The sequence below is a fragment of the Neoarius graeffei genome, chromosome 9, assembly GCF_027579695.1.
Source record: "Neoarius graeffei isolate fNeoGra1 chromosome 9, fNeoGra1.pri, whole genome shotgun sequence".
NCBI classification, from domain to species: Eukaryota; Metazoa; Chordata; class Actinopteri; order Siluriformes; family Ariidae; genus Neoarius; species Neoarius graeffei.
Window position 1 is genome coordinate 63,475,741 of NC_083577.1, and position 24,026 is coordinate 63,499,766.

A 24,026-nucleotide genomic window follows, 5' to 3' on the forward strand; every position below is an offset into this window, starting at 1 on the left:
TAGTAAATTGAAAAAGGTGCTGCAAAATCGCCACAAACTCGTACGGATGGGTGAATTTCATTACCGGTGGTACAAAGATAAGAATGAAAAAAAAAAAGTTAATTCCAAACATTTTAGCATTGAAATGAAATGTGTCACTGTTTACACACACACACAAAATTATTCTATCCACATTTCCTGGATATGAGCAATCGCACGCTCAGATTGGCTACTCTACTACAAAGATATCGGCTCGTATACTGGGAGTAGAGAAAAACAAAAATGGCGGAGCGTGGTAATGAACCAACCGAGGCTGAAATAAAAACTGCTTCCCCCCCCAAAAAAAGCGCAACAAATTATGAAATGAAAGCATCTTTTTTTATTTTTCAAGAAGAATTATTATAGCATTTTTCACAAATTGCTACGGTCATTTCACCGGCTTGCTTACATTCTAATTGGAAATGATTTTGTTGGACGTTTCGTATAAAAAAGTTTTTTATTTATCAAATAGAATAACAGTTATTACACTCAATCTTATCGTACATGGCTGATAGCCAACGAGGTGCGTGGCGCCGAGTTGGCTATCAGCTCATGTACGACTTGATTTCGTGGAATAACTGTTAAATATACTGTCACACATAAAGAGTGCAAAATGACAGATATACACTTTCATTTTGAAAAGCATGTAGAATTTAATAAATGCATGTTATTTACCAGCTGGGAGGTCCGTATCGTGAAATACCGTGACCGAGAGGGCCGAGGTCAGTATTCAAGGCCAAGGTCACGGTATTTCACCATACGGACCGACCTTAAGCTGGTAAATAATATATTTATTTTTTTCTTTACCAAATTCTAACAGAAAACGAGAGCGCCTGAAAGGGAAAACCGAGCCAAGCCGCCATTTTGAATCCTCATTCACGGCGGTAATGCAAATTGCTTCCTCCTCGGTATACAAGTGCACTTCCATGGCAGGAAAAAAAAAAAAGAAACTACATTTTGCCGCCTATGTAGTCCCCTATTTATACAAATAGGAGTAATTCAGGATTCAGCCATGTTTTTGCTCGGCGTTAGCAACAGTTACAGGTTTTTAGCTTTCTCCTGAAATGTTTTCTTTTATTTCTTCTTCCTCAGGGTAGTAAAACTCGCTTTCGCTGTGAACACTGTCGTTATCGCTATCCATGCTGTAAAATTAATGCTATTATGCTGAGAAATGCTGGCAAAAGTTTCTAAGATTTTTGATAAAAATCTTATAAAAAAGATAAATGTTGACAAAAATTGCTACTATGTTGTTTTTTTGTTGTGAACGAGCGAGTCGCCAGAGGTTCGTACCGTAGATACGGACCCGCTCGCCAGCCAATCAGAGCGCAGGATTTGATGGAAACCGGACCGCGAAAAAAAATAATAATAATAGCTTGATAGTTAGCAATGGCATTTCTTTGTCACCATGCATTAAGAAAATATTTTCTTGTGCTCCATGAAATTTAACCCCTGCCATTCTGCTTACGTTTATCATAGCATAAGTGACAGCAATGAAGCGAGTAATCTTTAGGAAAGCCGCAGACCCCAACACAGCCCAGTACTGTCCAACACGTCTCACCACACAGCAACATAGCCCGACACCCATCTCATCACACCCCAACACATCAAAACACTACAGCAGAGCTCTGAACAGCCCAACACAACTCACAACATGAGTGAAAACAGCCCAGCACAGTGCAGAAATCAACCAATGCACAGTGCCTGGCAATCAAACACATCTTTCCACAGCCCACCACAACCCCACTGCATCTTAATATAGGTCACTTCATCTCAGCATACATCAACACACCCCAGCACAGTTAAAATATTTAAGCACGGTTTGTCCAACACAGCTTACCACTCAGCTCAGATACATTTGGTGTCCGGGCTTTGCTTCTTGGGCCCTGCATTTGAAATGTGCGACAAACCTTTTTTAACAAAATGAGAAAAAAAAATAGAATAAATGCCATTTTCCGGGGGGAACGGACCCACCACCTTCATCCATTGCTGAGTTCCCAGTCCAAACAAGATCAACTGTGAGCTACTGCTCACTTGCATATCCCCCCGCTCCCGCTTATATCAAAATGCAAGCAATCGAAGGAACAGGACACTTATTATGAAGGCTGACTTCAACAAATAATTAACCCTGAAACAAGGAAGTAAAGAGCAGTGTTCTCTTCAGGGATTTCAAACAGCATCCTGGTAAACTGTCATTTTGAAATGGCATTTTGCTTCTTGAAATAGCATCAAAACCCACCCTGTATGCTTCATAAATACATTCCGTGGGTAAACAGGAAGTCGATGTGGGACAGACCTGAAAACGGTATACACGGTATAGAACCCCAAGCTGAAGCTCCGTACCAAATATCAAAGCAGTTGTGATTTGTAGTTGCTGAGAAACGCGTTACGAAAAGTTTGTAAATCCACACTATACAGTATATTTCGTAAATACAGTCAGTCGGTAAACAAGAAGTCGATGTGCGACAGACCTGAAAACGGTACACATGGTATAGAACCCCAAGCTGAAGTTTGGTACCAAGTACTAAGTGGCTATGATTTGTGGTTGCTGAGAAAAAGGGTGTTTCGGATGGACGGAAATACGGACAGACAGACAGAGGTAAACCAGTATATACCCCCCCCCCTTTGGAGTAGGGGTATAAATATTCAAAATCAGGAAAGACCGATTTCATACATCTCACTGGCCAGGGAACTTCAAGCCAAATCTCTGATGCATTTCAATGCCTCAGAACATTCCATTTAACTCCCATAGAGGACTCCATGGTTCCCTCTGTATCACCATCACCCTGTTCGTTCTCCTCTTCCAGCTTGGGAAACGACTGAATGAGCCTGACTGTGGGAGGCCATTTAGGCCTACGGCTCCGTCTCCCTCGCACACATTTTACTCATGATGGATGAAGGGAATGAGACACTATTCATTAAAAGTGAAGAACAAATCACAGTCTGACTCTCTGTTTAACAGGCACAAAACATGCACATGCATGTATATTCCACACAGTTTGGAGGGGTGGGAGTACACGAATGCGTTCATTAGAACAGCGCGCGTGCGCACACGCATGCACGCTCGCTCTCCCTCGCTGACCTCACACACACGGTCTGATGTATTACTGAAACGGGAAAATCCCAAGAGAACACACAGTCACCGGCTTCCTGCCAAAATCACCAGCAGCCTTCGTGCCAAAACCAGAACTAAACCAGCATGAAGTCCTTCCTCCTCTCATTTGCTCTCAACCCCTCTCTGTTATTCTGCCACAAAACACTCTTTCTCTTTCTGCCTCCCCTCTCTCCTGCCTCTCCTCTCCATCTCTCTCACCTTCTGTTTTCCTCCCTCCACTTCCCCTTTTTTCACCAGCACAAGGCACTGACACATGAATTCAGGATAACATGCAGCCCACTCAATTACTGAAAGGTCACAAGCCAGCACAAAACACCACTCCCATACACACGAGTGCAAACACGCACCCACACGGTGCGTATTCACAGAAGTGAATCTGGTTTTAATCGCCGTTTAAATTTTTCACAAGTGAATTAACTGAAATCAGGTGCATTCAAGTTTAAGTGTTTTGAAACCTGCAATAATCTTGACTGGACGCCAATCATATCAAATCAAGAGACATTACAAATGACGGCATTCTGCAACGGAGATGGCTGGTTTCTTTATTTCAGGCTCGTTTACATTTTTCTTTTTTGGGCTGGTTTGGAAATTAGCTCCACCCCCGAGCTGTAACTTTTTCCCAACAGTTGGTTGACGGAGAGCTCGAATGTTTTCACTGCAATTCATACTGCTGCCAGCAGAGTGCTCTAAAACCTACAAAATGCTCCTTTAAGGAGAATGTAGCAGATTTTGGGCCACATTTTCATTAAACCACTATCTAACAGATGGCAAACGTGATGCATTTTAATTAAGGGTATTTATTCATTTCATAAATGATTTTTAAAAACCGATAAACACGATTTGGATAAAGAAAGAGCATTCGCTAATACGCTAACTCTAGTATGATAGATAAATCTGTCTCGGGTGGTTGTGCTGGCAGTCTCCAGATGATTCATTATCTCTTTTCCTCTCCCAGTCGTTGGTGCAAGCAGCACAGCCAGCATCACTTTCCGCTATTCGCTCTAAGCTCTTGGAAACTGGACTGATAACAGAACAGTAAGGCCATTGTGTTAAAGCTGGCAGCCTGAATTTTTCTGCTACTGTTCAGCGAGTAAGGCAGTGCAAAAGAGAGGGCGAGGTTCACAAGCCAAAGCAGTCGGAATATTTACGGAGTGTGTGATGAGCCGTGCATCGTTGGGTGGCAGAAAATTCCAGACAGGAGGAAAGCTGCAGCCTGAGGCATGAGACAAGAACGGACACAGCGACTGGTCATACCACAAAAGGCAACGAAAGAGACGGCCGTCTGGTCAAAACTGCTCGTCTGAGTAGGTTACGGTGCAGTGAGCGAGTGTGAGGAGGGAAGGGGGGGGGGGAGCTGGCCTGCAATACTGAGCAGGTCAGTCGGTCACTATTACTGTGAGGACAAGCCACGTTCTGTGTGTCTGCTGTTCACGTACACGGCAAATCAAACGTAAAAACGTTTCCAAGCCGAAATATTTTGCCTCGTCTTTACACGGTCATGTTTTTTCCATAAAAATGCCTCGTGTAAAGATGATTTTATACTTATCCTAGAATCTCTCAGTAATTTTTAAATTGCTAACCTATAAATGATGAGCTGAAATGTGCATTACAATATTTCCCACTATCTAAGCCAAAAATAAATAAATAAATAATATATATATATATATATATATATATATATATATATATATATATATATATATATAAAAAATTATTTGGATGACAAATTTACTTACTCATATAAAGGAACACAAGTGTAGCTGGCAGGCATGTGGTTTAGCCAGAGTCTACAGCGGGAGGGAAGCGTCTGGGGGATGAGCTCGAGGGGTAATGACTAATGTGGCACACCTGAGCTCTGTTTTCCCACGTATACCAACATCATCCCTCTTTACGGTCTCTCTTTCTCTGGAAGAAGTGATCTGTGCGCACATGTATGTGTGTGAGAGAGCCAGCCAGAAGAAGCAGCAACCTGAAAAGCGCCAATCTTGTTTTCTTTTCGTTCACTCTATGTTTCCGTCTCCACGGGAAAAGAAAATTATTATTATTTTAAATAAGAGCGCTTGTGTGTGATCTCACCCTGCGCTGGTTTCTGAGTGGTGTGTTACAACAATACCCCCCCACTACAGAAAGCAACACATGCTCAAAATATTAGTTTATTTTCAGTCAGTCAGTGCGTTTACATGCACATCCAAATCGAGCTGCTGTCGGTAATCGAGCTAAGGGTCCCAGCAGGGGTGCCAGAGAAACCCAATCCTACATGCACACAAGGAAATCGAGCTATTGTGTGAGGTACATTGTGCACCTGAGCCACAGGTGGCGCTACACGCCCCAAAGTGTTGGTACACTTCCGGTTGTCGTCATGAAGAAGAGCTATTCAAGAGTATAAACAAAGTTATCAGTTCCGTGTTCACAAGAAGAGTGTTTGTAGTTTGTATGTACGAACAGAAGTGTTCCTAATAAAATGGCCACTAAGTTGAAGTTGATCTGTAATGGTGAACATATTAACTGTTAGCCTGCTAACATGCTAATAACTTACCAACTAATTGGAAACGGGTGCGTACATGCCCAGACACAAGTGTTCCTTATAAAGTGGCGGCTAAGGTGAAGTGTCATGCCGACTGAGGCTGTTTTTTTTTTTTCGACCGAGGCTGTCGTGTTTCCCGCTTGTGGTCTCGTCACTCGTCACTTCCGGAAGGGGCGGTGCTGAAGTAAGTAGCTCGACTACGTAGCTCGATAGGGTTTACATGCACCAAGTAGCTCGGCAGAAATCGCATAATCTAGGTCGTGTAGCTCGATTACGAGAAATCCAGTTCGGTTCAATTTCAGCCGAGCTAAGGTGTTTCCATGCCATTTAGAACTTCGATTTCGGTCGAGCAACGGCAGAAATTCGATTTTCTCTATGTGCATGTAAACGCAATCAATCAAGGAGAAGAGAGGCTGGTGAAGGAATGACTCTGGTAGCCAGAACTAACTCGCATTTCCGTTTCATGTTGCCGACTGTCCGTGAAGCAAAGCTCATTCGCTAATAAATAAATAAGTGAATCACTGGCGAATTGCTGCAACGTAAGAAGAATAAAAAAAACAACAGGATGGGTTGCGTCAGAAAATGATCAGCTTCTGAGAAATGCAACAGAAATGATTTCGCACTACTGTAGGGAGATGCGAGTTCAAGTCCTGAACATGCCATAGCAAGGAAACAAAATTGGTTACGCTCACTGGTTAGGAGGGATGGCATACACTCTAAGCCCTGTCCATCACAGCGATACCAACCAATCACGGACATCTGAGCTTTTAGACGGCTCTGCGACGGCGTGAGCGGCGATACGAGAAAGATGTGGTTGGCTGCTTTCACACATCTTGAACTACCCTGTCCATTTGGTGGTAGTTGTGTGATGGGGAGAGCTGGTGGGCGGGCGGCCGGGCGAACAATAACTGCATCTGGTACGCACTTTATAATAATTGTACACCACCTACGTACATAGAGTGTCCATGTACAGTACCCCAACGAACTCCAGAATACTCACTCAATGGTCTCGTGCATACTTCCCAGAGATCCTATAAAAAGCCAGTAAAGATCATGAAGATACAGGGGAAGAAAACTTCATGCACAGTCCAGTGACTATTGCTCTGTCTTTATTTCCACTGAGCATCTGTCAGTAGGAAACCTGAATGAAACAGCACTGTAGCAGAAAACTCGATATGGAATGGCCTGGCTCAGCCCTCACACCTGCCACACACACACCGAAAATGCCAGTACAGATGTGTAACCTGGACACCATCACTATCCAAGACAGTACATTAATCTCAAAAAACGTGTCCCCGGAGTGAGTGATAGAAAGGGGGTGGGAAAAAAAAAGACAACCAGAAATAACAAGAACGAACAAAAAAGAAATAGCTTTCAGCTTAAAGTTAAACAGAGTTATAGACCAAACTGGAACAGGAATTTGCAAGCACTCATTTTTCTGCCACAGAGCAACAGTACCCAAGCCAAAAGTGCACACTAAATCTAGCTTTTCTTCTCTTCCTTTCCTCCTCCTCCTCTTCTACCGTGCTATGCACCGAATATTTAAAATCCCTTGCGAGGATTACAAGACACAGCTTCTGCATAAATATAATCAAGGTTCTCGGAGACATCGTGCTAGCGCCTTTAATCTATGGCGTCTGCATTTGCCAAACAAAACGTTATATTTTAGCAAGCGTGGCTTGTTTCCGAGTCGCTGGACAGGTCTGCTGGGAGTGTCGCGTCTCATCTTACAGTTAAAGAAAGCCGTCCCCATAAATTCCTGCCTTCTTTTGCTTCTCTTGCCTTTACATTTGCTCAATAACCGGTACTTTCTGTCTGGAAGTGGGGTTTTCCTCCTGAAACAAACCTGCTTTTCTTTTTTAAAACATGCCCATGTCAACCCACCCTTGCCATTTCCTGTTGGAAAAATTGTTGCTGCCACCTTTAGGGTCATTCCATCACTAACAGTTCAAGTGATGTTTGCTCAGTGACCCCCGGCAGTGAAAATGGCTCGAATAAACATCACTGTAGACTTCAGGAGTATTGAGTTGTGCTCGGGTACAATTTCCTTTTTGCAAGCAACTCCCCCCCAAAAAAAAGCCTTAAACTGCATATCACAGGTAAATTCAGGAGCAAGATCAATGTAATTCTCCTATTTTATATTAAACTTGGGTCAAATATCTGTCATATCTTGCGCAATTTTTCTCACCTTGCTCAATACCAGAAAAATTCAGTTGAAATCGAGGCATTTGAGGCGAATTGGTCCGCCTCTGAAAAAACTTGGCATTTGGATTTCCCGGCAAACATTGATTTTGGTGACGTCGCGTGCGGGATGCCTCCCTCTGAATCCTACATCAGCGCTGGTTTGTTTGAGAAAACGACCTGGTGGTTTTCTGCAAATTTCTTCAACGTTATCACGTAATTATTAAAATGGTTAACAGATGTATCGTAGGAGGGTGTAGCAACACCAATCTTGATGGGATTAGTACTCATCGTTTCCCAAAAGACCGGACAATGAGAGAGAAATGGGAGCGCTTGGTCTACACAGGCTGTGCACTGAAACCGTGCAAAGCTCTCGCAGCCTGCTGGCGCTTCCGCAGATAATGTCACGAATCTGGCTCCAGACTCCCTTGGGATTTTTCCAGACGTGTTTTGTTATTTTATTTTTTTCTGCTGTAGACAGACAGCCTTGTGCAAAATTACCCTTCTGGATGAGTGTGTAAAGGGACATACTTTCATATAAAAAAAAAAACTAATTTGGTCCAGGATATGCACTTTAACATTTGATTTCAAGTATTCAAATTAGATTTGTACATCTATACAACTACTTCCCTATACATTTCAGCTGTTGACCTTGTTCTCTCAGTCTAATATAAAATTGTACAAATCACATTACAAGGATATGGAAAATCATGTCAGCTATACGTTTGTGCTCGCTGCCAAGAAGTGTGCTCCATCTTCATGTAATATCAGACTCTTCTAGCCCTTTCACCCTCACAATGAAAACCATTTATTTACTATTATGCTGTAATGATGTCACGTGGGAATGGGAGCAAAACAGTAACGCTGGAACGTTAATCTACGCCCTGATGACCGATTAACATTAATGATAATCTTTTGTCATGGCTCTAGTGGGAACTGGAACCATTGGATTAACGTCTTGTGACCAGTTGTGATGTTGCTAGTGGTGACGTAATGATGATGCAGTGATGGCCTGTAGGTTACAGAAGCAGCCTTGGGCCCAATGGGTCGCTGGTTCGATTCCCGGGACCAACGAGAAAAATACGAGGGCAGTTGAGTGAATGAACAGCACTTTCCCCTCCCTCTGTATCACAGCTGAAGTGCCCTTGAGCAAGGCCCCTAACTTCCAACTGCTCCCCGGCCCTGTAGCATAACTACCCACTGCTCTGTGTGTTTCACTGCTTCAGATGGGTTAAATGCAGAGGAGGAATTTCACTGTGCTTGAGTGTATGTGTGACCAAATAAAGGCTTCTTCTTCTTTATGTGACAGAACCACTGACACCTACATAATCCGAATACTCATACTGCCTCACTGTACCGCGACAGGCGGCAAATTCAAAAAAACAAGGAAAGAAAACGTCAGCAGATAGAGCTGGAAACTGGAATTAATTATACGTCATATCCGCTCTCGCATGTTTTATGCGCTCTGTAGTATCCTGTTAAATACAGTCAGGTGGGAATACACGACACACTTTACTATTATGGAAAACTGAGTGGGAATGAAAATTTATCATCTCCCTTTTGTTTTACCGGATACAACAAATGTTGCATCAATGATATTCAATGGGTTTCATATGTGAAACAGGCTTTCCACTCTCGCTTCCAATTGTTCACAAACACTGCTGATTAGCTACCCGGTCGTGCCAGTCAACATGCAAGCCGACTTCTTTCACGCTTCGAGAACTCATCTCATCTCATGTCATTATCTGTAGCCGCTTTATCCTGTTCTACAGGGTCGCAGGCAAGCTGGAGCCTATCCCAGCTGACTACGGGTGAAAGGCGGGGTACACCCTGGACAAGTCGCCAGGTCATCACAGGGCTGACACATAGACACAGACAACCATTCACACTCACATTCACACCTACGGTCAATTTAGAGTCACCAGTTAACCTAACCTGCATGTCTTTGGACTGTGGGGGAAACCGGAGCACCCGGAGGAAACCCACGCGGACACGGGGAGAACATGCAAACTCCACACAGAAAGGCCCTCGCCGGCCACGGGGCTCGAACCCAGAACCTTCTTGCTGTGACAGCGCTAACCACTACACCACCGTGCCGCCCGCTTCGAGAACTGAAGGCAATTTTTTTTAAGCAAAATTCTATTTCTCTCATTTTATTAAACATAGGAATGCATTTTTGATAGCTATTTTGTCGCTGCTATAGCAAGTTATGAGTGTTTGAAATATGCTCTGTAATATATCAGTCCGTATGTCAAAGCGATGGCCATAAACGAGATTCGCCGAGACCTGTGAAGACATCGTAGGACGGAAGTAAAAATGTACAGCGGAAATCAAAGCGACTGACATCTGCCAATGTTGTCAAAAGATGTGCACACCCTCTTTCGAATGCTGATGTTAATCAAGCTGGAAGTTGTGTGCGCGTGTGTGTGTGTGTGTGTGTGTGTGTGTGTGTGTGTGTGTGTGTGTGTTGACAGCAATCAGGAAAGTTTGAAAAAAGTAGGCAATAATAAACTTTTTTTTTTTGTGCAATATTTCGTTTGGAAAAGAGTTTTCAAAATGGTGGTACTGACACCTGGTTGACACTTCACGTTTTGAAGTCTTGCACAAGTCTCGTGAAGATCGCATGGAGTAGAAGAACTTTATTCATCACACGCTTGCGAAATTCCTCTCTGCATTTAACCCATCTGAAGAAGTGAACACACACAAACACACAGAGCAGTGGGCAGCCATGCTAACAGCGCCCGGGGAGCAGTTGGGAGTTGGGTGCCTCGCTCAAGGCCACCTCGGCCCAAGGCCGTCACATATTAACCTAACTGCATGTCTTTGGACTGTGGGGGAAACCGGAGCACCCGGAGGAAACCCACGCAGACACGGGGACAACATGCAAACTCCACACAGAAAGACCCCCGCTGGCTGCTGGGCTTGAACCCAGAACCTTCTTGCTGTGAGGCGACAGCGCTAACCACTACGCCACCGTGCCACCCCAATAAGTGGCACAGATAAACGACGCCTGCCGTGGACCAAACGAACTAAATTCAACATGGCTAAAAACCTAATAGGCCGATAAGTATAATATTTAATTGCAATTAGTTGCCAATACGAGTCCCCCCCCGACTTGATGCTCATATTTATCAATTTTTAAGTAAAATTCTATGCACGGCAGATTTAAATATAAAACACCCAAGCAAAGCATGTGTCCTAAAGTGATATTACTTTCAAAGTGGTTAACTTCCATCAGGTATTTACTGGACATCACAATCTGAGGCTATATCTCAAATATAGTTCTATTGGGAGCGTCGTGGCTCAGGTGGATAAGGCGCCATACCATAAATCCGGGGACCCGGGTTCAATTCCGACCCGAGATCCCTCCCCATCTCTCTCTCTCCCCTGCTCATTTCCTGTCTCTACACTGTCCTATCCAATAAAGGTGAAAAAAGCCCAAAAAAAAATCTTAAAAAACAAAAAATGTAGTTCTATTGGCTATATATTGCATTACAGGCTCTACATCACTTAAATAATATTGGCTGGCGTCAAGTGGCATATCAGATATATTCCATTCAGCTAGCATGATACTGAACGAGTCGAAGACAAGTTCAATATCATGCTAGCTGAACGGAATATATCTGATATACCACAAAAAAAGCCAGCTAATAATAATAATAATAATAATATTATTATTATTATTAGCTGGCTTTTTTTGTGGTATATCAGATAATAATAATAATAATAATAATAATAATATTATTATTATTATTATTATTATAATAATACACACTCTTCATATCAGCATTCTTGAAGGCCAATGCTAGCTTACCTGCAAGTTGGCGCTGTTAGTGCGGCAGTGAAGTCACCTCCAGCCACTGTAGCGTTCATCAGTAGCACAGGCTAACGACCGAGAAACTAAGATTTCTGTCCCAAGACTCTTCTTCCACACACTCTCCACAGCATTTTTCACTCGGACTTAAATATTCATTTCCCGATGTAATCTACTTAGTTACTTTTAAAATCAACTTTGACAGCTACACACAACAGAGCGACCTGGCAGCCAAAATTCTCTCAAAATCTTCCGCTTTTAACAAAGCAAACCTGGCGGCCATGTTTGTTTCCAAACTGTCACAGGTCACTCGCTAGCGTGGAAGTTTTACGTCTCTGACGCGTCTTTTCCAGTTTTTTGATGTCCGTTGGTCTGTTTTTCTCTTGTAAATATGCGTGAAGAATATATAATGAAGTTTTGGTAGCCTTTTGGGTGTTCGGCGTGTCTTCGGTTTCAGTTTTTAGCTTATTTATTTTGCGCTTAATTATAGCATAGCTAATCCTAGCAGTAGCACTGAATTAGCCTCATCATCTCTCTTTCCCGGCGGACAAAGAAACGATTCTGCACATGCACAGCAGAACAGCTTTGTCGTTGGATATTTGCATGAGCTCTGACGCGTGATGTCGTGTTGTCTTGATAACATGCAATATTGTAACAATACTGCACGCTCGTTCTCCATTGGGGAGAGTGGCGTAATACATGGAGGATAAGTGATATGCTAACAATATTGCATGCCATCAATAAACCCAGGGGCGGCACGTTGGTGTAGTGGTTAGCGCTGTCGCCTCACAGCAAGAAGGTCCAGGTTCGAGCCCCGTGGCCGGCAAGGGCCTTTCTGTGTGGAGTTTGCATGTTCTCCCCGTGTCCGCGTGGGTTTCCTCTGGGTTCTCCGGTTTCCCCCACAGTCCAAAGACATGCAGGTTAGGTTAACTGGTGACTCTAAATTGACCGTAGGTGTGAATGGTTGTCTGTGTCTATGTGTCAGCCCTGTGATGACCTGGTGACTTGTCCAGGGTGTACCCCGCCTTTCGCCCGTAGTCAGCTGGGATAGGCCCAGCTTGCCTGTGACCCTGAAGAACAGGATAAAGCAGCTACAGATAATGAGATGAGATCAGATCAGATCAATAAACCCACTAGAAGGGAATCGAATACGTGTTTTTAGTCCATGGAAAAAGTGGCCCGTATGTATAATCATCTCACCCCATGTAGTACCACAGGTAAATAATAGCTAATTGTTCAACAACCAGCCTGTGAATTATTACTGCATGAAGACGAGTTACATATGGTGGATTTATATCTACTGCAGTCATGCAAGGAATTTAAACCTGAGCCAAATGTCAGGGGCATAAAGCATTCGTGCATATGATTATAATTACACTGATTCCTTGTTGCTTCTTTCCTTAAGAACTCAACCATTTGTATATTGTAGCAGTACTAGAATATTCACTTGTTCTGTGGCAGCATAAAATTATATGCTCGTTAACATTTGACTGCATTGCAATAAGAAATCCTTTTTAAAAAAATTTACATTTTCATGCAATTTTAAAGGAATGTGACATCTCTAGTGTAATACAGGTGATGCACCACTTGGTGACGCAAAGCTGGCCAGGAACTTCAAAAAAAAAAAATTAAAAACACACAGCACAGGAACACAGTAATGGTGTTGGATCATTTTGGATTTCCAAATGTCATCATTTCTAAAAAGGTAAAACCTGCAGTCGTACAGTACAGACTAATGCATGTTCATTATCAGCCGCGCCATTTAGTATGAACACTCTCAGTAAGGATGCAGCTAGAACTGTGCGACTTGGCAATACATAACCTACGACATCAGAAAAATGTGTATTGATGGAAATCTTCCTAGAAAAGCCTCTTTTCGACAGTCACTAAGCTTGGAGCTGAGAGCTGGTAGAGGTGTGCTGCAACACTCCGCATCAGCTCAAGTAAAAGACGAGGAACTTGGACCTAAAAAGGAAGGTACTTCTCTTTGGACGGGGTTTGGGTATCATAAATCCGATGCTAGTCATCAATCAATTTTAGAGAAAATGTAATATGATATTTTATATATAAAAATGAATGAATGAATTTATTTTTTATTTTTATTTCGAACATGTATAAAAAAAATGTAACTATTTGTACATACAAAAGAAATAAAACGAGAAATTGAAAAAAATAAAATAACAAAGAGCTAAGATATTACAAAACATCGCACATTGTTTGAAAAAGGAGTGGGAAGAAGTACAATACTTTAATTTCCCACCCCTTTTTAACTACCCCGAAATCCAAACTACATTAATACACCTATAAAAATATATACCATATATACACTTCATGAATATCTATATAATTACAAAAATATATACCCCCCCCACACACACACATTATATATACACACACACATATATATACACACAATATTATATATATATATATATATATATATATATATATATATATATATATATATATATACACACACACACACAATATATACATACACATATATATATACACACATATATATATATATATATATATATATATATATATATATATATATATATATATATATATATATATATATATATATACACACACACATACTAAGTTAGTTCTAATATAACAAAATCAACCCTATTCTATTTATCCCTCATCATCCTCCGTTAACATGCTTCCTGTTCTATATACTTGATATGAAATTATATGAAAAAGATATGAAATTATCCATATTGTGATAAGATCAGGTTCATATCGCCCAGCCTTGGATTCAGTAGTGCTCAGGCTTAAGTCTACTGACGGTAATTACAGACTGATTCAGAAGAGGTTTGTAATTTTATCAAAAGAAATGCATATGTCCTGAAATCATGAGCAGAAGCCCATCTGTTCAGCACAAAAACACACAGCAGCTTTGTGTGTCTGCATGAACTTGTACAACTATGACTTGTACTAGCAGCCCCCCGCCCCTCTCTCTCTCTCACACACACAAGGAACAAATAGCCATATGTGCTCACTGCGTTGACAGAAGTTGGTATGGGCCAACATGAGCCATACAGCTGCTGTTTCTGTGTGTTTTTGCATGATCAGATCTATTCTATCATCATATGGTTCGATGTACACTTCAGACCCACTGATCTACGATGTGGTGGATCTGGTGTGCTTCTATGACCAGCTTTTGCGAAACCATTGCAAGCTTTTTTCCTTTGCTGTTCATGTTTGGCTTACTAAGCAAACATTCTTGATATCTAGATGGATAAATCCTGCACAGATGAAATAAAAGTGCAAGCCTTTGACTTGGGACTAAAATGATCAATAGAAAGCTGTGTAATAAATCTTACAAGTTCACTGTAATTACCAGGAGCAGGGTGATCCGTGGCTCTTCATTCATCCACCATGCTATCGGAGTGATGGAAGAAGGCAATTTTCCCCTTCCCAATCAATAAGGCACCAGTGTCTAAATTAACCAAAAACAAAAGTTGCTGCTTTTTACATTATCCTTTGACCATCTCAGTCACTCACGAGATTAGTGATCGAGGCAAGTGGTGGTTCAGTAGCTAAAGCATTGCAGTACTGATCAGAAGGTCATGAGTTCAAATCCCAGCACCTCCAAGCTACCACTGCTAGGTCTTCGAGCAAGGCACTCCCCCCCCACCACTGTATCCTGTATTAGTTGTAAGTCTCATTCAGGTCATCACAGGGCTGACACAGACACAGACAACCATTCACACCTACGGTCAATTTAGAGTCACCAGTTAACCTAACCTGCATGTCTTTGGACTGTGGGGGAAACCGGAGCACCCGGAGGAAACCCACGTGGACACGGGGAGAACATGCAAACTCCACACAGAAAGGCCCTCGCCGGCCACGGGGCTTGAACCTGGACCTTCTTGCTGTGAGGCGACAGCGCTAACCACTACACCACCGTGCCGCCCCAGTTGTAAGTCACTTTTGGTAAAAAAGTGTCATAAATTAATGTGATTATGATTTCTTCCTTTCATGTGGTTTAGGTTTTAAATATAACAGATTGCTGAGCCTAGCTGAAGGCAGCTAGTTGTCTAACATGATAAATGTGCAATGTCATGTTTAGTTGCTGAGCTGGCCCCATATTTGCAATCGTCTTCAATACTGATATCAATCCCAATAAAACAAATATGTTCAGCCCATCAGATGGCACAACACAGTACCAGGGCCTAGAATGCAGATTCAGAACATCCAAAAGTTGACATCACCCACACTGGGTTAGGATAAATAATACATTTGGGCTCTTGGCTGATGCAACAGAAAAGCAATCAAACTATTATTGCCACAGCACACGTTTGAGCAAAGGGAGCAAAACGGGTCATGCTGTCTGGGTGGGAGGGGTGGCATCCTCTCTCTGCCCTGTCAATCACAGGAACACTAACCAATCGTGAAGAGGGCAGGTAACGTGTTCCTCCGAACGAGTTATGCTGCCCCTGTTTCAGCCTTCATTCTGCCGACTGAAAGCTGTGTTTTGAGAAGGGAGAGCTGGCCAAGACCAACCGAGGGAGAAAAAGAAAAATACACATAAACTAATTATCAAAATAAGCTGTTTGTATACTGGAAAGTCAAAATATTTTTCAACGTTGTACAATCTTTGTAAAATAATCCTGCTACACTAAACTACATGACGGATAAACCTGTTAAAATGACGCTCTTTTGAAACTCTCGAGTTAAACCTGCGTCTATGATTTCATCTGTAACCAACATTAAACTATTATGAGGCTAATTACAACACCTTCATAATTATAAATAATTTCCGTCTCGTCGTTAAGAATGAGCCGAGTGGAAAGGGAGACCTGTGTCCGACTGTATCGGCAACTGGACTATAGCCATTAAACTTTATAAAACAAGAGAACAAGGTGCAATCCATCATCTGTTGTTCTACAGCGAGAAGCAGCAAGCAACAGAACCTCTTAAACACATTCTCCATAATACCTCGTGTGTGATTATTTGATACAAATTTAAAAAAAAAAAAAAAAAAACCACACACCACACACAGGTCATGCTAAAACTCGTATAAGAGATGCGTGTCCGTGGTGGTGGTGGTGGTGGTGTGTGTGTATATAAAAAAAAAAAAAACACACACAAACCATGTGCGCGTGCGCACACACAGAGGAAAAAAAACCAATAAATCCACTGTGTGCAGATTAAAATAAACTCCTTATCCTTCAACACTCAAGGCCAGCAACCCTCAGAACCCACACACACGGCTGTATGTCCAGAGCTCAAGGCATTTTCTGATAGGACAGGATTGAGGTCAGTAATGCTCGGTTCCTGATGCCTGAGGTAATGGCAACTGGAGATGTTTCTACACACACACACACACACGACAAAAAGCACTGCAATACACATGAAAAACCACAAGAATGATGACAAGAATACCCACGTGTGTGTACACACACACACACGCGCAATCAGTTGCCATGGCAACTCAGAACCAGAGAATGAGTTATCCTGTGAGGATCATGGGAGATTCTGAAGGCTTTGGGATGCTCGTGGTTTGGATTCTGCTTGATTTCTGACAGCGAAAACATAAATGAGGATGCAGTGCAAGTGCATTATTATATCAGAGATGCCAACCTTTTCTGAAATCAATGTGTAGTGACATGCATATGAGCGGAGCGCCCGCAGGGCACGTAGCGAGTCCAATCCAGCTGGAGAAAATTTTGGAAATTGGTGCTTTTTTAGGGCCATTCTGAGTGACTAAAATGAACTGGGACATGTTGGTTTTGGGGGGAGAAAATTGTTGATTTGTTTTTGTTTTTTTTCCAATTATCTGAAAAATAAAACCAAACCACAATCACTCATGATTTTCTCAAGTGATCCTCCTAACTCACCACATTCACACAAAGTAAAGACTTCTCTTAGCCTAGTAAACTAGACCCAACCGCCTAGCGGCCAAAAATATTTTTGCCTAGCGAGTGGGTCTAGCCTCGCACCATATAAACAAAAACACCCCGGGCATCAAATCGTGCCCGCCAATCACAACGCAAGGTTTTTGTTTGGATTCTTTGGGCGGGCTTTTGCAGGAGTGACGACAAAGCTGCGCGACGCTGGAGAAAGCGCAACAGGAAAAATGGCTACGGCTAGTGAACAGCGCGCGTTTGACTCCGCTTTGGAATCAGTTTTAGAAGAATTAGACTTGGAGTTTTCGTTGAAACATGAGCAGGAAGAGGCTCTCCGCTCATTCCTTTTCAAGAAGGACGTTTTCGCTGTTTTGCCGACCGGCTATGGCAAAAGTCTGATCTACCAGCTGGCTCCGCTCGTAGCCAAAAGGATGGGGCTAGTTTGTGCAGTACGAAGAATTAATAAACAGCTTTGAAACATTACTTTTTGATTGTTTCTTATTTTCCCGTTATTTTACATTTAAGGGAAATTATTTCACCAAACACCACTAAATAAAAACTCTCAAAAACAGTTTAAGCAAACCCTTGAAAAAAATGAGTATGTTAAGAATGTGGTACAGACTCCAAACTTGTGGTCATTATCTCCAAACTTCTTAATATCTAGAACCTGTTTATTTTAATTAATATGCATTTTGAAAAAAGTTATTTATTTCAAGGTCTCCCCCACTGCGCGCTCTGACTACGTCACAGTCACTGTTGCACTGATTGGTCAGAGCGTTGGCCTATACGCACAGAGACAGTTTGAAAGACAGCGGTTTGTTCCTCCTACCCGCTTCGGAAATGTCTACGGATCGAGGCCAGACTAAATATTCACATTTAGTCTGGCTTGCCAGGCTAGCTTTTTTAGGGCCATTCTGAGTGACTAAAATGAACTGGGACATGTTGGTTTTGGGGGGAGAAAATTGTTGATTTGTTGGGTTTTTTTTTTTCTTCCAATTATCTGAAAAATAAAACCAAACCACAATCACTCATGATTTTCTCGAGTGATACTCCTAACTCACCACATTCACACAAAGTAAAGACTTCTCTGGTGATTTGTATACAATCAACTTTCAAACAGTGAATATTATTTTCTTAACTTTACTACACAAATGCAGATTACATACCGTCAATATTTATAGCTAACATACTGGAACACTCGATTAGCAAATACTCAAATAGTTTACTAAACAAATGCAGATTACATGCCATCAATGTTTATAGAGAATATGCTGGAACACTCAATTAGCAAATACTCAAATGGTTGTACTGGAACATGTCTATTTCCTTTTTATTCCCATGATTAATGTCAAGTCACTTTGGCTACGTTCACACTGCAGGCTGAAGTGACTCAAATCCGATCTTTTCGCCCATATGTGACCTGTATCCGATCTTTTATTGACAATATGAACGACACAGATCCGATTTTTTCAAATCCGACCCAGGCCGTTTGGATATGTGGTCCTAATTCCGATTCCTATCCGCTCTTTTCATATGCGACTTCAGTCTGAACCGGCAGGTCGCATTCATCCGACTTACACGTCATCAACAAGCCACAAACGTCACTATTCTGCGCTGAAGTAGGAGGCGGGTCTCTCAAAAAAAGTTACAACAACATGGCGCATAATCACGGGCGCAGATCGAGGGGGGGACTCGTCCCACCCAGATTTAAATTCACCTCGTTCGGTCCCCCCCACTTATAGGGAGGAAAAAACGTCTATGCTGTCTTTCTTTGCATAAGGCAAACCTCACGGAAAAATCAAAAGACTAATTACCATTCGGTTTATTGAGGTGCACGGCAGTGTATACATAGTTGCAACAACTCACATAAAACAAAACAAAGACTGATATTCGGTTGGTTGAGCTGCGCAGACTGCACAGGTTGTGAGCTCGAGCTTGGTTGCTATGGTAACTCACAACAAGTTTGACAGGCATATCGGGGTTGGGGTTGGTTTGCTGGCAGCTTTGTCCCCCCAGTTTTTTGTCCCCCCCCAGTTCAAAAAACGTATCTGCGCCCCTGCGCATGACATCAATGCGAGGGACGCTTCGGGCTGTGAAGGTTCTGAATCTTCTCAATGGAAGGACGCAGAGGTTAGGGAGCTGATTTCCATTTGGGGGGATGCAGCTATTCAAGCTAGATTGGATGGGTCATACCTCAACCGGGCGGTTTTACTTCCGTAAACACTGGCCATGCTCACTGCGTGTGACGTCGTCGTATCCTGCAATGCGCATGCGGAACACTTTTAGGTCGCTTTTCGTTCATACTGAGGATCACATACAAGTCGCATATATTTGTTAATGTGAACGACCTCACAAAAAAATCGGATTTCACAAAAAAAATCGGAATTGAGCATTAAGCCTTGCAGTGTGAACGTAGCGTAAGATTACTTTTAATTTTTATCAACTTCCTTTCACTTTTAATCTCATCAATATCAAGTCAGATTAATTATTCAGTTCTGATTGATTTACTTCAGAAGATGACTGTTTCAGTTCCAACCGTGTTTCTTTAGTAGCATGTTTGTGAGGTTACAACACCCCGACAGTGACATGGGCTGCTCGACATTCCATCGTGGCATCGATAATTAATTCGCGCATGCGTAGAACGCTTGTCAACAAAGATGGCGGCGCCCATCGAAGCAAACTTTGACCATAAATACGGTCAAAATATTGAATTATCAAGCGATAATTGGCCTCAAATGTACTGAACACCGGCAAAATATCGTGAACCCTTATAGATTCACGTGTTTCAAACCGCATCCATGCTAAAATCGTATGAATCCCATATAAACTGAATAGACGGTCGTAGCCTCGTAGTGCTACTGTCAAAAACGTAGTGACTATGCACGAATCGTAGTGATTGGCATCTCTGTTATATTCACAGCTGAAGTCCCCCCAGAACGAGATCAGAAAATCGAGCTGCTTCTACGTGGAGGACACTGATCCATCCTGTGTAATGTAAGTGACACTCACAGTGACGGAATGACACCTCGGCGTGTCGGAGCACGGACTTTGGTCCTATTCAGGCTCGATCAAGTTCACCTAATCTGTAATTTAAGTGAATGCCAATGAGATCAGCAGATTTTAACCCAGTACAAAAACCGCAACGCGTGTACTAGATACAAGTCTTTTAAAAAAAAAAAAAAATTGTAATTCTGGGGCAAATGACCTGCTCTAGTCTTCTGAACACAAAGCCCTTTCATTCGCAATTCTATTTGAATTGACGTCGTGGTAATATAATAACTAAAACTGTAAATAGGCACAGCCGTGTACAGCGCCGGTATTGTTTGAGTGACTCGCCCAGTGCTGATGTATAATCAAGCACTGACATGTCAATCCAGGATATCTGTGGAATTGTAGGAAAACTACAGATAGGTTATCCAGTCCTGAGCACCTCTGCTAAAATTCATCACGCCTGAACAGCTCTTTTGTGCCGACACTGTGTATCTGACATGTCTATGCAATATATAGCATATCGTATGTTTTTATTTCCTGGCTGTGAAACCGATCCTTTCTTAAAATAAATAGAAAAAACTAAAGCACGAGAAGGTGAAAGTTTAGGTTGGTTTGGTGGTAAAGGGAGCCCAGGAGATACCGCAGCTTACACCGGGCACTGGAAGGGAGTATTTTATACTGCGCTCTGTTCATATTGACAAGGTCTGATTCAAATGTGTCCTTTGCTTTAGTTGGAGAGAAAAGCAGAAGAACCAGTCAGTGCCACAGGGCCAAATGCAAATGAAATTTCCTGATTGTTTCTCTATCCAAGCTGTTTAACATCTCTCATGCCTTGACATAAAGGAAGAGGAGAGAGAGAGAGAAATAAATAGTCCCAGACACATTTTTGGTTAGAGAAGGAGTTGCATAAAGCTTCATTGAATGGAGCCAAGCCCTTTTCAATAGCCTAGTTAGTTCTCTATTATATATTTTTTTGTAGGCTTGCATTCGCACTAAAGCTCTCACACACACACACACACACACACACACACACACACACACACACACACTGTCTCTCTCTCTCTCTCTATAGGACCATGTTTCCATGGTAACTTTTCCATCCACAAGCAACGGCATGGTTGTCTCCAATCATCTCCCGCTTCAATCCATCAGCATGCATTTCTAACATATAGCCCAGCTTATGCTAGCATAATAAAAAGCACAGTTCACCAGCACAGTCAAATCCAGTGCTGGTGAAGAGCATGGTGTAGCAGTTTGAAGACGGCAGCTCTTACTTAGTAGATTTAAAATCGCCCGTCGCGTCTCTCAACGGACCTCAAGAGAACCAGGCAATAAAATGTACTGCTTCTATCATCAATCCGGCTCCTCTGACGTTCGTTCAGTCATCATTCTACTGTGTACTACATGTTCCGTATTAGTCGTTTTGAAACCATCAAACTCGTGACCACCATGTTTGGCATACTAAGAAAGATAATGGAATAGTGGAAATGCTCTTGTATAAACAGCACAGAATGACACAAGTTCAGTCGGGTTATCAAATCTAATATTGCTAGCAATTTCTCTTTTTAACTTTCTCTTTCTACCTTTCTCACACAATGGCAGGAAATCTATGCTATGCTGATACATTCGTGCCTATTTTCCCATCATTAAACGTATAATGAACTGGGAGTTGAATGTTGCGTCAAAATTAGACGGTTAGTAGAGTAAAATGACTGAATGCCAGTGCAAAATTAAAAAAAAAAAAAAAAAAATCACTGAACACTACTTTAAATCATCATTTCAACATCCAAAGAATAGCACAGACTATGACTCAAAACTTCACAATTCTGGCAGTCCTTCAGAAAGAATTATTAAACCAGGACATTATCTGCTTTTTACTCCGAGTCAGAATGTGTGCTTAGTGAGACTCAAGCGGTGGCCCAGAATTCAGACATTACAGGAGTTAAGTAGACGTGAGCCGGTGGATAAGAATAGCATCCCAGTGGGAACTTCCTGTGTAGAGGGGACATCAGCCCTCTGAGCAGCACCCGCGTGCATGCACGCACGCACACACACACAAAAAAAACCATCCCATCTGGTCTGTGCAAGACATCAACAATCAAACTATTCAGTCTCAAATCCTGCTCATCGAGGACTTTCAGAGCTATTGCAAACTGAAAGGATGTTATGCACTTTATTCACTGGAATATGCATTTCATTACAGAGGAAATTCATTCAGAAAACCGAAAATTGTCTGGAGAGTCTACATCAGAGGAGAGAATGCTGAACAGCGGGAAATGGCTTCAGGCTGACTTCAGGCTATTGCTTTTCCCAGATCACAGGGGAGGAGGAAGAGGAGAGAAGAAGAAAAAAAAAATCCCCCCCCCCACCACATGATCCATCTGTGTGGATTATGCCATTTAACACAGTAAGAAGCGCGCGCGTGTGTGTGTGTGTGTGTGTGTGTGAGTGTGTGCACATGCACGTGTTTTAACACAGGTAAGGGGGGGTCGGGGGTGGGCTTTGGGGATGTTTTTGAACTGCCCCAGTTTTCTGCCTCCAACAGGATAAAGGTTAATGGGAAGAGCTACTGGAACAATAGCTGCACGTCTGCCTGTGTGTGTGTGTGTGTGTGTGTGTGTGGGTGTGTGTGTGTGTGTGTGTGTGTGTGTGTGTGTGTGTGAGTGAGAATCAAAGTGACCTGGATTCTCAGTTTTATTTCACTATTATTAATTAGCAGCGAGACGACATTTAGCTCATATTTTACCACAATCAGAGGATCAGGAACATCCACAGTATACACAAATATGAAGAAGCGACACCCTCCCACCAAAAAAAAAAAAAGAACTAGATAGTTTCACATGTGAAGGTGCATCTCACGGTCAAACACGATATAGGAAGCAGTATCTCCGACACCGCAACTGATGATTTGCTGTAACCTCCTCGTCACCGATTTACCCTGAGCGTTCAGGGTGTGGAGAGGGAGACATGCAAGTCCTGCGATGGTCAGCGTGATTGCCATTTGAGTGGAACAGAAGCCTTGCAAATACACAAATAAATCCACCCACGCCCACTCCCACACAGACACACACTCATATCCTGCTGTATCAGATAAACAATAATCCAGTCTGGTTCCTTGGGAATACTCTCTCTCTCTCTCTCACTCACACACACACACACACACACACACAATCAAGCAGGCGAACTACAGCATACAACTCAACCGGCAAATAAAACGCGACTAAATGAAGTGCTGTCTTCTGCTGGATTATTAGCCCACCATAATGACACCAGAGATGTATGAATTTGCGAGTTAGAAGTTATACATAGCAAGACAGCAACGTCTCCTCTCAAAAGACACAACTATTTATGCGGAGATACTGTATAAGTAATTCAATAAATGACAATTTATACTGTTTTGGTGCTATACTATTTGAAATAAAACAGCAAGGTTGAGGTGACCCATTTTGTAAGCCATATAGAAATAAATCCCTGCCTTATTTTGTATAAAATCAGGCCTTATTTTTTGTTAAAATATAAAAA

The 24,026-nt window shown here is 42.2% G+C and overlaps 1 protein-coding gene across 4 annotated transcripts in view; it reads right to left on the reverse strand.

Annotated features, from left to right (window-relative positions):
* The window catches only part of LOC132891931 (FERM, ARHGEF and pleckstrin domain-containing protein 1-like), a 135,504-nt gene that overhangs the window by 70,517 nt on the left and 40,961 nt on the right, over nt 1-24,026 (reverse strand). The window lies entirely within an intron of this gene.